Genomic DNA, 17038 nt, shown 5'->3' with positions numbered 1-17038 from the left:
ACCTGATTGTTCACAACCTTAGTGTCATATTTGACTCCAAGTTGAGCTTCCGACTACATGTCTGCACCATCGCCAAGACCACCACCTATCGCCTTCATAACATCACTCAATTCCGCTCCTGTCTCAGCTCATTTGCTGCTATAACCCTCATCCATGCCCTTGTTATCTCTAGACTTGACTACTCCAATGCATACCTGGCCAGCCTCCCATCCTGTACCCTCTGTAAGCTTGAGCTCATCTAGGACTCTATTGCCTATGTCCTAACTTGCACCAAGTCCCGTTCGCCTATCCCCTCTGTATCCACTGGCATATGTTGGCTCTCCATCCAGCAATTTTAAATTCTCATCCTTGTTTTCAAATCCTTCAGTGACTTCGCCCCTCTCTATCTGTGTAACGTTCTCCAGCCCTACAACTCTCTGACATCTCCACGCTGCTCCAATTCTGGACTCTTACACATCCTGGATTTTAGTCGTGCCTCCATAGGTGGCTGTGCCTTTAGCTGCTGAGGCTCTAAGCTCTCACATTCTCTCCTTAAATTTCTACATCTCTCTCTCTCCTCCTTTAAGATTCTGCCTACCTCTTTCAGCAAGCTTTTTGTCATCTGCCTTAATACCCCTTTATGTGGCTTGGTGTCAGATTTTTCTTTGATACCGTTCCTGTGAAACACCTTGGGATATTTTGCTACATTGAGGTGATTATATAAATAGAAGTTGCTGTTGTTGTTTAGAGGGTTGAAGATAATTGGACCGTAGCTCAATCCTCCTTTTAAAATCATCCATTTTGTCATTGTTTTTACAGTACTTATGAAGGCAAGTAACTGTTGTAATATAGGAAACACAGCAGTCAGTTTGCATACAGCGTGGTCCCAGCAAAGTGATAAAGACTAGATAATCAGTTTGTGATGTAGGTTGAGGCATAAATATTGGGCAGGTGACCAGGAGAGTGCAATGGGTTTTTTTTAATGTCCACCTGAAGGGGCAGTGGGGCCTGTATTAAACATCATATCCAATAGACTATTAACACTGTGGCACTCTCTCAGTGGTGCACTGGAGTGTCAGCCCAGATTCTGTGGTCAACTCTCTGGAGTGGAGCTTGAACCCACGATCTTCTGAATTTGAGGTGAGTGTGCTGCCAACTGAGCTATGGCTGATACCAATAGAAGCAGAGCAATGATCTCCAAATGTTTGTTTTTCTCCTATCCAGAAGGCACTGACTCAGGGTGGGTCAATGTTACCACGGAGGCCAGTAGCCCTTGAGCACCTCCATCAGGTTGATTTTCTTCATATGACTGATTGTCAGCTGGCTATCACAACCAAGCACAGTCCTGTTCTTGCTCGACCTCCAAGCATGTGGAATTTTCAGTTGGAGTCACTCGACAGTGATCAGGTGCACGAACCCTGGCTGATTCTTGTTTTTATCCCCTTCCAGCCCCAGAGGTGCTGAGGCTGATTGTAACAGGCCAGCTGAGCTCCGTGAAAGCAGCACAGACAAGGAAAGGAACCTAGGACATCTGGTCTCTGGTTTAGGCAGCATTTCTGATCCCAATTTTTATTTCTTAACTTAACCCACAACCTCCAAGCCTAAAAAGGTATGACATTTTTGGAAGTAACTAAATGTCTTAAAACTGAGTTATGCATCTTGTCATCAGAGGCTGAAAGGGTTCGGTAAGATACTAGCTAGCAACCCAGTGGATTTAACTTTAAATCAATAAACAACAATTATGAAATCGAATTCACTAAATCTGGAAATTTTGGGCTGGCACCAAAAAATGAGCATGAATGTAAACATGATTGTAAAGATTGTTGTCAACACCCAACTGGGATCAAGGAAAGGAACCTGTGCCACCCCTACATGCTATGGCTTATATGTGACTCTAGCCCCGCACTATGTGGTTAACCCTTGATGCTCACAAGACAATTAGGAATAGACTATAAATACTGCCTTGCTCATGTTGCCCACATCCCAGGAACTAGATTTTTTAAAAAGCTGGTACATTTTGTACAGGATCTTTTTGCAAGGCCATCTCTGAGAATGGATCTTGTTAGATGGCTTTTTCAGCTCAGACATGGAAGATTAGGAACAATTTGTATCGTGATTACTTAGATTCTGGAATCAAGGCTGTCTAATTTGGAGTGTAATTTGTCGCTTTATTTAGGTAATGTGATGTGAGTGGATGCAAAGTTATCCCACAGGAGGTGTCTGACCTCCAGCCAGGTATAGTGCAGAGGCTGTGTCTGTGATGCTTTTGACATCTCTCTACATGACAGGAATAGACATTGTGTAAAACTGCACTTTCCATTAGTCAGAAAGCCACTGTAAAGGGAAGAGAACTCAAAGCTCATTTATCATTTATCTTTGCACATTGCAGCTAGCTGAGGAGGAGAAGTGGACAGGGTCAGACGATCTATCAGCTTAATGCTAACAGCAGTATGTTTGGTATTTTATTTCCCCCTCTCTCATGGGGACATATAATGATTTCCACGAACTTGGATTCCCAACAGAAACTGGCAGCTACCCAGTGTCTGCTTTCCATGGCGATAAGCCGTCGAGGACAGTTTGCCTTCTGTATCTTTATGTTCTGTGCTTTTATTTACAGGAATTCTGGTGCAACATTCTGAAGAGGTGAATTTTAGTGAATGTGCGTGGTGCAGCAAGCCTGTGAAGCACTGGGGTAAATATATCTACATTCATTCTTAAAACATACATTAATAAGTGATAGTCTAAGGAAAGAACAACCATTTTGGTTGAAAGCCATAATCATGTATTGTGTGATGCACAGGGTCGTGTACAAATTGATTTCAGCAATAGTTGCCACCAGTAATCAAGCTTGATTTGTTTTTTTCTTAATATTGTTAATATAATTGTGTAGGGCTGCAAATAGTAAATTTGCTTTATTGCCATCTTGTCATGTTGGAGGGTGAATGAAACAGTAGAGGTGATGGCAACTATATGATGGAGCATTTGGATCAAGTACAGGATGGGGCATTTGTGGAGGTACAGGATGGGGCATTTGTGGAGGTACAGGGTGATGTATTTGGGGAAGTGCAGAATTATGCATTTGGGGAGGTGCAGAATTATGCATTTGGGGAGGTGCAGAATTATGCATTTGGGGAGGTGCAGAATTATGCATTTGGGGAGGTGCAGGGTGATGCATTTGGGGAGGTGCAGGGTGATGCATTTGGGGAGGTGCAGGGTGATGCATTTGGGGAGGTGCAGGGTGATGCATTTGGGGAGGTGCAGGGTGATTCAGTTGGGGAGGTGCAGGGTGATGCAGTTGGGGAGGTGCAGGGTGATGCAGTTGGGGAGGTGCAGGGTGGTGCATTTGGGGCGGTGCAGGGTGGTGCATTTGTGGAGGTGCAGGGTGGTGCATTTGTGGAGGTGCAGGGTGGTGCATTTGTGGAGGTGCAGGGTGGTGCATTTGTGGAGGTGCAGGGTGGTGCATTTGTAGCAGGTGCAGGGTGGTGCATTTGTAGCAGGTGCAGGGTGGTGCATTTGGAGCAGGTGCAGGGTGGTGCATTTGGAGCAGGTGCAGGGTGGTGCATTTGGAGCAGGTGCAGGGTGGGGCATTTGGAGCAGGTGCAGGATGGGACATTTGGAGCAGGTGCAGGATGGGACATTTGGAGCAGGTGCAGGATGGGACATTTGGAGCAGGTGCAGGATGGGACATTTAGAGCAGGTGCAGGATGGGTTATTTGGGGGTGAATTGGACAAAATAGTTGTACTTGTTTGTGTGGTTGCTCTGAGAATGTTTACTGCACATGATTCTTTGTGTCAGGTATATATTTGCACCTACTTCGCAGGAGGAGGGTTTTACAGTGACAGGTTAATGTGCGTAGACATGTTATCAGTGCATTGTGACAGCCCAGAAAAGATTGTTCATGATATTATTATACAATGGCATCATGTCATGTTCTTCTGCCCACTATTTTAACGTTCAAATAAAATAAATGAGTTAGCAACTCTGTTAATGTAGTGAGTAGAGGAACTTCATTCGAATGTGTTTGGTGTTCCTGTACCGGTATTGCAATCACTTCTGGGCTTTGCACTCTTATCAGTTTACAAGTTACTTCCAAAGGCAAACTACACCATTGGCAACAATCCAGTAACATAAAAGTGCTATATTGTGTTGATGGTAAAATGGTAGCAATGGCATAGGTAAATGACAGCCACATTGGTATTTGGTCACTATTGTGTGGTTGCCTTTAGGAGTGATATCCCTTTAAGAGCTTAGTATGCTAATGAGCTGGGTATCAGGATGCAGTCATGTGACTACATGCCAGTCTCACTCTGTAACTGTAATACCTAGAGGCAGCTTCTGTAAATAGGTAGCTCTGTGCTGTATCTAATAGCTGTTAATAAACCTGTTTGAGATCTTCAGTACTGAACTCCACGCATCTCATTTATTTTGCATCAAACAACATAAAAACCTTCTCATTACAGTCACCATTTTGATTTGGCTGCAGGCAGACAAGCTTTTCTTGCGTGTTGCCTACCTGTTGTATTCTTTCTCCAACACAAGAGGCAGGTCACCGGCCAGAACGAATAAGTCATAAATGTGATTGTAACTGTGCACTTACAGTTGTCTCAAATTGTACAGACAGGTCAAATGTAGAAACAAGGGAACGGGCTGGAGAATGAAACAAGACAACTGGAACACGATGATACAGCCAGCTTTTAGAAGAGTGCACTATGTAAGACTAACTTAGATTGGGGGAACCTCAGCCAAGTCACAAAATATGGGTGGATGTGCCTTTGGAAGAGCATTTTGTGTCAGCTGCCAGGCTCCTCCACTGGGGTGAGGTTGTTCTCCGTAGTCAGAGTGAAAGATCTTCGAAGTCTCCACAAAATCTCTGAAGCAGAAGCAATACAATTGCTACTGCACTATCTCTGCATCTTCCCGTTACACTGTATGGGAGTGCTGTTTGAGGCCCCGGCCATTATTCTGAGATTAAAGGGAATTAAAGCTGTATTCTTCCGCAATCCATTGTAGAAAATCAACATAACCTCCACCCTGCTCCTCCCAGCCTTGTTAAATAAATAAATACTTCCATAGTCTTGCTCAATTCTAGTTTTAAATTACCATTAGTTAATGTTTTGATAATTGCTTCTAATTACACTAAGTCTGTCAGGCTGGCTGTCAGTCACAGATCTTGATGTCGTCAGAGCTAGACTTCCTTGGATCACCTGGTTATAGCGCACTCAGCACGTGTCAGACCTTTCAGACACAAAGGCCCACAAGTTGAGATGGGAAACTCTCTTTCCAGCCCTGGTGCTAGTCTCTACAATGGATCTGTCTTTAACTTTGATTTTCTTTGAAAGAGAGAGCTGCTGGGAGCTGCAGCTTTGGCTCATGCGGATCTGTGGAGTTGGGTGTGTGAGTTACCATGAGGAAAGCAGGTTCTTGTCGGTGAAAGGCACGCTGCTCAGATGAGGAACCTGTTGGTGCATAATTCCTGGTAATAAATGAGCGGGCATTTCCCATTTCAAACCCTCTGTCCAAACACAATGGAAGTTCTGTTGCCTGCGTTAATCACCAAGCTACATCATCTACAGAATCTCCCATTAATAAATCAGCAATTCTGCTTCCAAAACTAGTTCATGGATTCCTTTTAATTGGTCTAGATTTCAAAGTCTTGATTAGAAGTTAATTAGAAAAAAGCCTATTTCTAACTTCTCAGCTGTGCTGTTAATTTACAAGTTTTCACTTTAGATTTCCAGCCAGATGTGCTGCAAACCTGTGGAATTTCTGAGATATTTGTTAATGGAATAGAACCTTGAAGATAAGCACAGCTCCAACACTGCCCCTGGCCTTTGGGTTTGAAATTACACAGTGTAATATCGATAACCGATATGCTCACCTGCAATTTCTCTGCGATTTTAGCTGAGGCTTTCACTGTATGTTTTTGGTCAAATATGGACAAATAAATTTCATATGAACCTGTCATTGTGTCTCTTAACCCTAGCACACTGCAATATTGGTAAGTGGCAAAATGTCTGAATTTTCACTCATTGCAGTTAGATTCTTAGATGGCAAGCTGTGGTTAAGCACAAGATATATATTGCGTAAATAATAAAACAAAAGCAGTAAATGCTGGAAATCTGAAACAAAAGGTGCTAGAAAAATGCACAGCAAGTTTTTCAGCTTCTGCAGAGAAAAGTCAGCTTCAAGTTTTAGATGTGTTATGAATTTGGGTCTGCTGTAGATATTTTTTCAGGTTATTTGGCATCAGTCATTCTTGTAAGCAGTCTCAGAATCTTGCTTTTGTGAGTGGACTCCTGCTGCCCAGTATCTACTTGAGGGAGGCCTGGGGAGTTGGGGTGGAGTGTCCTTGTGTCCGAGACCTTAAAACCTACTTCTTTGATCAAACTTTTGGTCACCTATCTTAATACCTCTTTATGTGGCTCGGAGTCAGTTATTGTCTGATTATGCTCCTGTGAAATGCATTGGAATGTTTTACTATGTTCATCGGGCCTTTTTTGTGTGTGTACGCCTTCAATCTCACTGAAGTTGGATATACACAGTAAACACTGCTGTTTTATGAATTTAACTCCTTTGAAACGAGCTGCAATATAAACAGACGTTTTAACACAACTCTTATTTAAATCTTTCGGTAGGAAACTTGCAACAAAAATTCAGTAATGTGACAGAACCCCTTGATGTTGCAGTTTGCAATTTTAAACATGCTCTTAGCTGGAGGCAATGCCTTGAGTGCCGTTCACAATCCACAGACGGCATCCTTGCCTTTCCCTTTAATAGCAGATCATGTTTATTATACACATTCCTAGGTCTGCTCAGTCTTCAGCTGTGCTGTACTGAGCTCTGACAAGGAGAGGCCTGGCTGACCCCTCATTCAGTAGACTATGCTCAGTCCGTTTCCCCTCTCCTCGTTTTCCTGGTTTATCTTTTCCACCGGTTCAAAGCTATGACTATACCTATCCTCTCTTTCTTGTTACATCCATAATAGATGCAAAGGCCTTGCCTGCAGTGGGCTTTCTAAGGAGATGTGAATTCCTATCCCCTTAAGATTTGCACAGGGCTGTCTATTAATTCTTGATTGTGAGCACATGAATCTTCCAAATGAAAATCTAAAATAGCCAGAAGAAACACAGCAGGACCATCAGTATCTGTAACAAGAGGAAAGACAGGGAAACATTTCAAGAGATAACACTCAATCAGAATTGTAAAATGGGATCTTGTCTCTCTTATACACATCTTGAGATCCTAATGTGAACCCATATTTTCTCCTTCCAAATGCTGATGGGCCTGCTACCTAGCTCCAGCTGCTTTGACTCATTATAAAACTCAGCTTGTAACACGTTCGAAAAATGAGTCACAATTCCACGCTACAGATGAGCCGGAGCTTACTGCAACTTGATAAAGAAAAGATTGACTCGCCACCGCCTTCTCGAGGGAAATTAGGGATGGGCAACAAATGCTGTCCCAGCCAGCAATGCCCACATCCCATGAACAAATAAAAAAAAAGACCACATCGGGGCAGGAATGGAGGAATGAATTTTATGGACCCCCGGAAACGGGCTAGGAGGCAGTGGGCCCATACAATTACAAAGGGAGATGGGGGCAAAGGGCTCGTTGCCTTCCCGTCGCACCACAATTTATTCGGGGGCAGGATAGGCCAGCAAGGGTTGTCCTGCCCAGATGTCAATTAAGGCCCTTAAGAGGCCTATTAACAGTCATTTAAGGGCCTCTTCCCGCTACCCTGGCATTAAGTTAATGGCGTTTGGGGGGTGGGGTTGTCTCTGCACACTGGGAGATTGCCCACTAAAATGAGACGGCCTCCCTGCGGGGGTCCCCTCCTCTGTGCCCCACAGAGGGCCCTCGCCAGCAAAAGACCCACCACCATGGACCCCCCACCCCCCCACCTCCCAAAATCACTGAGGCCTGCCAGACTGGCCCTGGCAACCCCGCCTCACCTGAGGTCTGGGTCTCCAGCGCCAGGCCTGATACAGTACTGGCAATGGCCAGCACTTCCAGTGACATGCCGATACTACTAAGCTGCCGGCCCTGTGCTTGGCCAGCAGCTCTTGGAGGCGGGATCCCTGTATTTAACGGAATGGGAATCCCAGTGCTGGGCTCTTAATTGCCCAGGTGCTTGTAGAATCACGCTGTTTTGGGGTGGGGGGAGGCCTCCAAATGGCCAAGGCGGGATTCCCCTCCACTAAATTCAGCCCTGAGTGTGCAAGTCTCCCACTCCATTTTAACTGCGTCTCCCTCCACCTGCTTTGTGCCATGTCTGGGGAAGGGTGGTTAAAATTCCGCTCCCTCCTCCTCCCCCCCTCCCCCCGCCCCCCGCCCCCAATCACCCCCATAATTTCTAAATCTCTCTGCCTTGTGACATCTTTTCCTCTCTCCAGAAATTTTGCCACAATCTACCTCTTCAAATATGTCCGCCGCCCTAACTCTTAAACCACCCTGCATTTGGTCTGTCTTTCCCTTCCCTCAGCACCTTTCAGCATTCTGTTGAGTTAAAGATGGTATCTTGTCCTTAAATTTATTTCAGAATCTGGAATAGAACTTGCTGTTTGATCTTTTTTGTTTTGACCAGCTTGCGATCTGTGAATCCAAGGTGCAGCATTTCAGTTGTAACTAAGAGATATTGGTGCTCCCTTAGTTTGCTTATTTCACATTTGATTCTGCATTAATGCTGTTCAGACATTGTATTGAAGCTGGATTTTAAAGTTTGTCAGGTAACAGGGTCACTGGTGAGCATTTCATTTTTACACATCAGCATTCCCACTGTCAGGAACATTTTCCAACTCCTGTACGCTTTTCACCTCATTGACTGAAAGGTTGAGCTTCATTTGATTCCCATTGAGCGTATGGTTGTATAACTGGCAGTTTCCTAATAATTGCAGCCTCTGAATAGTGTGGACAAGTGTTCCCTGCATTACAAGCTACCTGGTCCCTGTTTATCCCTTTACTGATATTATCCCATGCCTCATGATGTGTCACATGTAATGAGTAGCTTTTTATGTTGTCTGATACAACATAAATGAGATGCATGGAGTTCAGTTGATTGAAGATCTCAAACAGGTTTATTTACAGCTAAACTGTTATACAGTGGAGATCTAACTATTTGCAGGACTTGCCTCTTAGTGTTACAGTTAGAGAGTGAGACTGGCAAGATGGCATCCTGGTACTCAGCTTATTAGAATACTAAGATCTTAGACATCACTCTTAAAGGCAATCAGAGAACATCCACCTTCTTTCCAAAGGTAAACTTTGTATGCTAAAAGCAAAAATGTATAAAATTAGATAGCATCAAAATTATTTACACATGGATAGAGATTATAAACTTTGCAAATATAGTGGCTCAAAAGTCCATATATCGTCTCGATGGTTTGACAACTCTTGCTCGGGGAATTTACGTCTCATCTGTTGCTGTTCTTTTTGAAGTTTCTCCCTCTCTTCATTCAGTTTCTGTTGTTCTGCCATCAGCTTGCTAACATACTCTGTTGCTTTTCTCAAGATGACTACTTTTGAGGCCTTGTCATTCTTGGAAAGTTCCGGCACCTCATCTCGAAGAACCAACAGACAATGCTTCCAATTCATTTCTCCTCTGCCTCTTCAAGGCATTGCAAGTCCTTCAGCTCTCATCCTTCATGTCTGAAGGTCTTGGGCTCAAGGTCGAGGACTTGTTAGGGGAGGAGTACTTGGCGTCATGGTGGTACCTGTCCATTTTGGCTCGTTGTGCTGCTGGTGGTTCTCTAGAGAGCAGAAATGAAGGCGCGGTATAGCTGTGGTGTTGCCGTGTTTCCAGACTGCATTGTTTGATGTTGGCCAGAGTCTGCAAGTGGGTTCCAGTCCTTGGAGATTTCCCCTTAGAAATGCTCTCATGGATGTTTATGATGTTGAGATCCTAACACGCTGGTAGTCCTGCCACTGCTGGTCCGCTTGTGCCTACTAGGTGGAATGTTTGTGTTGTCCATGCTGACTTGCTGATTTGCATTGCATTGTTAATGTGCTAGTGCAACGGATGGGTGACCCATTATATGGAGATAACTTGGCAGTTGTCAGTTGTATCATTGATTTCCAATGAATCCGGTACATATCTTTGAGGATTCGGACTGGAAGGATATTTGCACTAGTGCTGGTGTCAGTCTTGACCTCAAGTGTATGTTTGTCAGCTTTGTTTGGGCACATGATTAATAGTGGCATAAGCTTTCATTTGTTGGACTTCATCAACATGTTGTTTCAGGTTCACAATGTGGAATGCCTGTTCATCTTCTGACTGAGATTTGCTCCTACCTGAGTCTTGCCTCAGCTCTGTTTTGCTGTGGACCTCATGTATTGGCTTGCATTTATACAGGTCTCTGGCGCTTTACTTGCTGCTTTTTCCCTGTTGTCTGTTGTTTGCTTCCGACCGTGACTTCTGGTTGTATCTTTTGGAGCCAGAATTCCTGCAAGGCGGGCCCAGTGTCATTTTGCACCGCATGCCTTGCACAGGTCACGAAATGCAGGGCAATTTTGCCATGAGTGGGACAGACGACACTTGGCACACAGCCTGCTTGCTCTTTTAGACCTGGTTATGGTGCCAATACTGTTAGCTGCACCTAGTGCTTGCAGGTGCTGTTGTCCAGCTACAATGACTTTGTATTTCCTACCATCTTCCAGTAGTGCGTCGATGTTGTGACCTTTCATTTTCCCCAAGAGGTCTTTCTGAAATACTTCAATGGATGTTGATACAATCAGCAACTCCATTATTCAGACTGACAGCTCAATTTCTGAAAAATCACATTCGTTGCCCTTACTACAGCATCTACTGACAAACTGGTCTATTGATTCCTGTGGCTGTTTCCTATAGGACATCAATTCCAGGCAGTGAATTCGAAAATTCACTCTCAGTCAGAGCTGATTTTCCAGCACTTTCCATATCTTTCTGTGATCTTTTTGATCCTGTTCAGATAATCCAGAGGTATTGATTCTGTGTAATCCTTCATTTCCAATCGCTATCATTATTTTTACAGCCTGTTTTTCTGGTTCTGTAATTACTTGTTCTGTAAAGCATAATTGCATTCCCTGTTGGAACAGTTGGAACTTGGATAAGATATCCAAGGCTTTCCAGTTCATGCTCGGAAATTTGGTATCCATTTTCCTGCTGTTTTATTGCTTTGAAACTTACTTCAAGAACTTTCTTCTGTGATTCTCTACTGCTTTCTTTTCAAAAAATTATTTTCTTTAGACTGGCTGGTTTGATTGACAGGATAGCTTGTCTGTTTATCTCGCTTCCAGCACTGTGTCTGTTTATACAGCTGTGCAATAGGCATTTCAAGTGCTTTTTTGCTGGAGTTTGTTTATGCAGCAAATCCGTAGGTAATACTTCGGGCTTGAGTGGTTTTAAGAGTTTTTAAAAATTCTGGCTGAGTAAGTGAAGACTCTGCAGTGTTTGCGTGATTTAATGGTTTCCTTTATAGCTCTAGCTGCAAGCTGCATGAGTGGAGGATTTCCATGCTGTTTGCTGTCGGGCGCCTCCTGTAATGGCACCAACCTGATCAGCCTGGGGGAGCCTTTGAAAACAAGTGATCAGCCTGAGATGGGGTTTGGGTTTTCCCTGTTTTTTTTTCTTTTACTGTGCCTTTAAAGAAAATCAACTTTGCAAGCACCTCAAAGCTTTTTCTTTAACTGGGGTTCCTGTACTGACAGCACACTAACTCTCGCGATCACAGTGATTGATTTGCAGCCTGTCGTTCAGCTCTATCTTCTATGACTGGAGGTGAGTTTTTTTTCTTCTTTACATTGTTTGGGCCAGTGTTTCTTTTAACTTTCCCTCATTTAGCTGTAGGTAGTTTTTAAAGCTGTATTCCTGTGGTCTTCAATCTTGGATCTTGTCTTCTCACCACATCTGCCACCATGCAATGAGAAGTTTTTTTATGTTGTCTGCAATATAAATGAGATGTGTGGAGTTCAGTTGATTGAAGATCTCAAACAGGTTTATTGAACAGCTAAACTATTGTACAGTGCAGAGCTAACTATTTGCAGGATTTGCTTCTTGGTGTTACAGTTAGAGTGAGACTGGCATGTAGTCAAATGACTGCAACCTGGCACTCAGCTCATTAGCATACTAAGATCTTAAAGGGACATCACTTTTAAAGGCAATCACACAACATCATGTCAACCATGATAGCTGTTATGTGACATCTTGTGGACCATTATTCAGGGGCACTGTTTCATGGTGACTGAATTAGTCAAATTCTGTTGACTGCATGGGGTTTCAAGATTTGCAATGGTGCTTTGGGCTGGAATTTCATCCTGTCTTTGGCTGAAAACCAGAATTCTTGATTATTATGGGCTTATTAATATTAAAATGTTTTCCGGTTTTCCTCCAGTGCAATATATCCATATAGTAACTGGTAAAAATCACAATCGAAATGGTTGAGCTTCCAAAGTACTAGGGTGCAGAAACACTGGGAATGGTGTCCTGGGGAGGGGTTCTGATGGATGAAACATGGGAATTGTTTCTGGGATGTTGCTATGTGGAAATTGGCTACCTACATTCCAACAGTGACTGCACTGCAGAAATACTTCAGTGGCTGTAAAGCGCTTTGGGACGTCTTGAGATTATGAAAGGCGCTATAGAAGTGCATGGTTTTTTACTCGATTTATCCTGTTGCATATTTAGGTGTCCTGCTGCTGCTGATATTGATTTGTTTAGTTCTATCGCTTAAGCTTTAAGAGCTTCCATGGGTGGGTTGGTTGGTGCATGTCTCCCTGGCGTGATGCCTCGGTAATTATGGGGTGGGCTGCCTCTCTGCCAGCCATCCTTGGGCAGTAGGCCGAGAACAGGACATAGATTTTGAAGAATTTCTGCATCAGCCTCACTTATTTTCTCTTGGCCTTCTTTCTTGGCTGGGAACAGTGGGCGGTGAGCACAGGGACAACACACACAGATTTTTGCACCTTGCTGTGCAAATTGGCTGTCACATTTCCTACATTACCACAATGACTACTTTGCATAAATGTACTTAATTGCAAGCGAAGCATTTTGGGTCGTCCTGAGGGTGTGAAAAGTGCTATATAGTTGCAAGTTCTTTCCCTTTGTTCCTTACTTTCCTTTCTCTCTCTTTGTTTTTCTTATGTCAAACGGACACATGAGATTGACAGAGAGAACAGGAAAAGAATAGAGATGCCAAATGCTGAACTCATCGTATGCATTCAGTCCTCGATCCCCACATACACATGCCAGGCTGCTTGTGATATTTTCCTGTCACTGATTTGGCACGAAACATTGTAAAGATCTAAGAGGCAGATTCCGGTACTTGGACACCACCACATCCCCCACCCCACCAAACAACCGGCTCCTGCCAGCCACTGATCCCACACCCCCAGACCTGCGAAAATCTGGATTATAAAAACACCATTTGAATTCAAAACTATCATAAACAATAAATGCAGTTTTAATTATTCAGACATTGGCCCTGATAATGTAGTGCACATAAGATAGCATCTCACAATCTTTGACAATCTGAGCAGTGCCAGGGTCCACTATTACTGGATTTGGCTTAAATATTTAAACAAGGTTTGGAGAATGAGTATTATAGGAACAGAAGTCGGCCGTTCAGCCCCTCGGGCCATTCTATTAGATCATGGCTGATCTGTAACTCAGCTGCATTTTACCTGCCTTAGCTCCAAAACTCTGATACCCTTACCTAACAAAAATCTATCGATCCAGTCTTGAAAGCTCCAATTGCTCGATAATCCACAGACTTTTGGGGGAGAGTTCCAGATTCCAGGTTCAACATTGGATCAGTGCATCAAGATGCAGAGGAAACCACAATAAAGCTGCTAGGGAGATAATCTGCTGGTGTTTGCAAACAAGCTGTAGTGCATCAGTTGGGGTATTGTTGTGCACTAGTGATAATGGTACTACCTCACTTCTAATCAGTAGCTCAGTTGATAAGACACTGTTCACTGAGGATTTGAATTGTAGCCCAGCGGGATTCCAGGTATAACCCCCAGCCTATGCTGAGATAGTTGATCAGGCAGACTTATGACAGAAGTGCGACATTTAGCCTCAGTGCCCCGTAGTTAAAAGGAGTGAAGTCCTCCAGGATTCCTGCTGCTACTGACACATTTGGTGATCCCTGCTGGGATGTCCAGGTGTCGACAATAGATCCGGACTGGATCATACTCAGCTGTGATGTCCTCCTCTGTCGAATAGCCTGTCAATGTTCACTGTGAAGGCCCACACAGTGGTCACTTGGCAGAGAGACTGGACTAGCCTGCACCGCAGCACTTCCAGGAGAGGAAGCTGAAGGAGGGAATTTTTAAGTAGTGACCAGGGAGACTAAGATAATAGTAAATATGATTGCAGGCAGTGCATGAGCAAGCTATTGAAGGTACTGGTCTTGTCACAACTCAAACTCCAGTAATAATTAGTCTGACAGTGGAAATTGTGCTGTGCTGTGCTTTCCTAACAAAGGCCACCTCAGGGCTGAAAGTGCCTTCAACAAAGCAAATGAACGTGTACAATATTGTGTCAAATTTTGCTGAGAGGAATCTGATGTTGAACAATAAGCAACAGTACTGGTAACCAGATGAGTCTGACCAAGTGTTACTATTTTTCTCGTAAAATAATTATTCTTTTTGTGTGACATTGAACTAGTCACAAATGGGGAACATTTCAGTATTACTGCCTCATCATATCCAGGAGTCGCGATAATGGCCAACCTAAATATATTAACCAGGGCCTGGGTAGGAACAAACGCCTAGTGTTCTCTCAATTTGACGTAGGCCTGAATTGGGCACTGTGTCTTCTGTTGATTTCCTTCTACTTTTGTTTGCATAAGGCAGACTGGGGTCCGCTGACCCCTGGAGCTCCATAGAGACTTTCCAGAGGTTCACAAAATAATTGAGCAATGGTCCGAGGTGGGCATGGTGTGAGCTGGGAGCAGATTGCGGCCTTGACGTGCGGCACAGAGTGGGCTGGCTGTCTTGGACGGGAGTGCTGGGAGCAGCACAAAGATCGTCGGGTAGACCCGCAGTTACCAAGGCTGATGTTGGGTGCCACGTGAGCTTGGCCTTATTCAAGAGAGGGGAGCTTTAACAGCATTATTAAAGCGCTCTTTACATGCTGCACTTTCGTATTCTCTGTATTGTACAGAATTATAATTTAGATGGTGGGGGGTGCCCGTGAGTACTAATTCATTTGAAAAAGGGTCCTGCAACCAAAAGCGTTTGAGAACCACTGACACAAGGTGGCACTTGACTTTTTCCCCTGTTGAGTTCTTCAGTAGATCCCTGGTGTGCATGCACTTCCTATTTCCTTTTTGTCTCCATTCCTCCCATTCCTCCTAATTCCTTAATTAATCAGTCCATCGCTCTCACGAGCATTCTAGATTCAGGATGTACGAGGGTCCTGGACTTGGGACAAATGATATATTATTTGTAAATGTCTTGCAATCAACAAAAAGGAGCCAGTCTTAGATTTTCAAAAAGAAAGATGATTAGTCCAGAGATTCTCATACGTCTTTCATCATGTTAATGGTCTGCACCTGTACGTTGCTACTGCCCAGGGCAGCCCCTGAAGTGTAGATGTTTGATGCTGGAAGGTTCTCTCTGTGGTTGCAATGTTAGACCTAAGATCTTGCAAATTCTGACTGACCGTAGTGCTGCTGCAAACATGGGACAGTGGTGCTTGTGAATAGACCAACCTGGGATGCTGAAGATTACAACAGGAATTGCACAAATACATGCTCTCATGCGAAAGAGAAAGATTTGCGTGTTGAGAGCGAGCCTTCATTGCTCTTCTCTCCTTTGCTGTGTCACAATCATAGTCATAAAATCTTCTGTTCTCTGCTTTATCACCCACCCAATATCTCAGCACTGGCACACACAGATGTACTTTAAAAAGATGCAAAAGAAATGTCTCCTGCTGTAAGACAGGTGGCCACTTGAGCTTAAACACTGCAAAAGTAGGAAGTGAATAATGGCTCTTCAGAAAGGAGATAGCACAATTTTAAAGGATTGGTTTTAGTTTGTTGTCTCCGTGTTTGGTTCAGGAGGTTGACAATCCTGCTGTATTACAGAACTGTGTGGTTTAAAACAGAGATCCCTTTACTAGTTGATGCTGCCAGTAGCACTAATGATCTTCTATGGATCCTTGACCATACGACCATTGCTTTCTTCACCTTTGGATGTGTGAATGTTTATCTCTCCCGTTTATCTCTCCTGTTTCTCACCCACCTTTCCAACCCCCCCCCCCAACCCCCTTCAATCTGAGTCAGCACATTTCTGAAGGCCCACTTGGGGGATGGTTCAGCTCTATAAGCTCTCTTGATGGATACTGGAATTACCTACAGCCACATTGGCCTGAATCCGCATCTTCAGAGTTGTATTGACGTAACTGCAGTGCGAAGGTGATGGCTTCACTCATCAGAAGTTTGCTTTGTATGTTGTACACTTTTTTTTATCCCTGTAGCCTCATCTGAAATTAAGGGAGATAGACCCAAGGCAAAGCCTTCACTTCCATCATGTTATCCCTTCAAAGACTACGTTGTTGCCAGTCTGGGCATCAAGTCACACTGCCACATATTGTACTTCTAAACGCAATTACTGAGGAGAAATTTTTCTCCGTGTGAGAATCCAGTGCAAAGCCTCGCCCACCAGCAATGCATCTGAGGAAAGGCGGGTGCCACAGCCCCGGATTTTCCCTGTGCGTGATTTAAACAAAAATACACTCCCGTTTGGAAGCACGCAAGTGGCAAATTTGGCCTCTAGTGTGAAAGTAGAGCAGCGTCACTGATCCAGTGGTTCAGTTCCTTCCTTGGGTTCTTGCTAGCTCTGAAGGCTGGGGTTACCATCACAGTTCCAGTGGAGACTCCTGGCAGAGGAAACAGAAAGCTGACATGATCGACCTTCGAATGGTATTTCACCTTGAGGTGATACTTAGCTCCAGTGCATAAATTTAGGAACAAGAGTAGGCCATTCAGCCCCTCGAGACTGCCATTCAATTGGGTCATGGCTGATCTGCTTCTTAACTCCATTTACCCATTTTTTCTCCATATCCTTCGATATTCTTAC

At 44.0% G+C, this 17038-nt stretch overlaps 1 protein-coding gene across 10 annotated transcripts in view; it reads left to right on the top strand.

The window, feature by feature from the left end:
* The window catches only part of nrcama (neuronal cell adhesion molecule a), a 475148-nt gene that overhangs the window by 200780 nt on the left and 257330 nt on the right, over window positions 1–17038 (top strand). For 9 of the 10 annotated variants that reach the window (XM_068050995.1, XM_068050993.1, XM_068050997.1 and 6 more), the window contains one exon: window positions 2597–2671. The exons of the other annotated variant lie outside the window; for it this stretch is intronic. The gene's annotated coding sequence lies outside the window, so the exon portion shown is untranslated. The remainder of the gene's footprint in view (window positions 1–2596; window positions 2672–17038) is intronic. 10 annotated transcript variants of the gene reach the window in all.

The sequence above is a fragment of the Heterodontus francisci genome, chromosome 18 (assembly GCF_036365525.1).
Source record: "Heterodontus francisci isolate sHetFra1 chromosome 18, sHetFra1.hap1, whole genome shotgun sequence".
Classification (NCBI taxonomy): domain Eukaryota; kingdom Metazoa; phylum Chordata; class Chondrichthyes; order Heterodontiformes; family Heterodontidae; genus Heterodontus; species Heterodontus francisci.
This window is presented reverse-complemented; position numbering and strand designations above follow the sequence as displayed.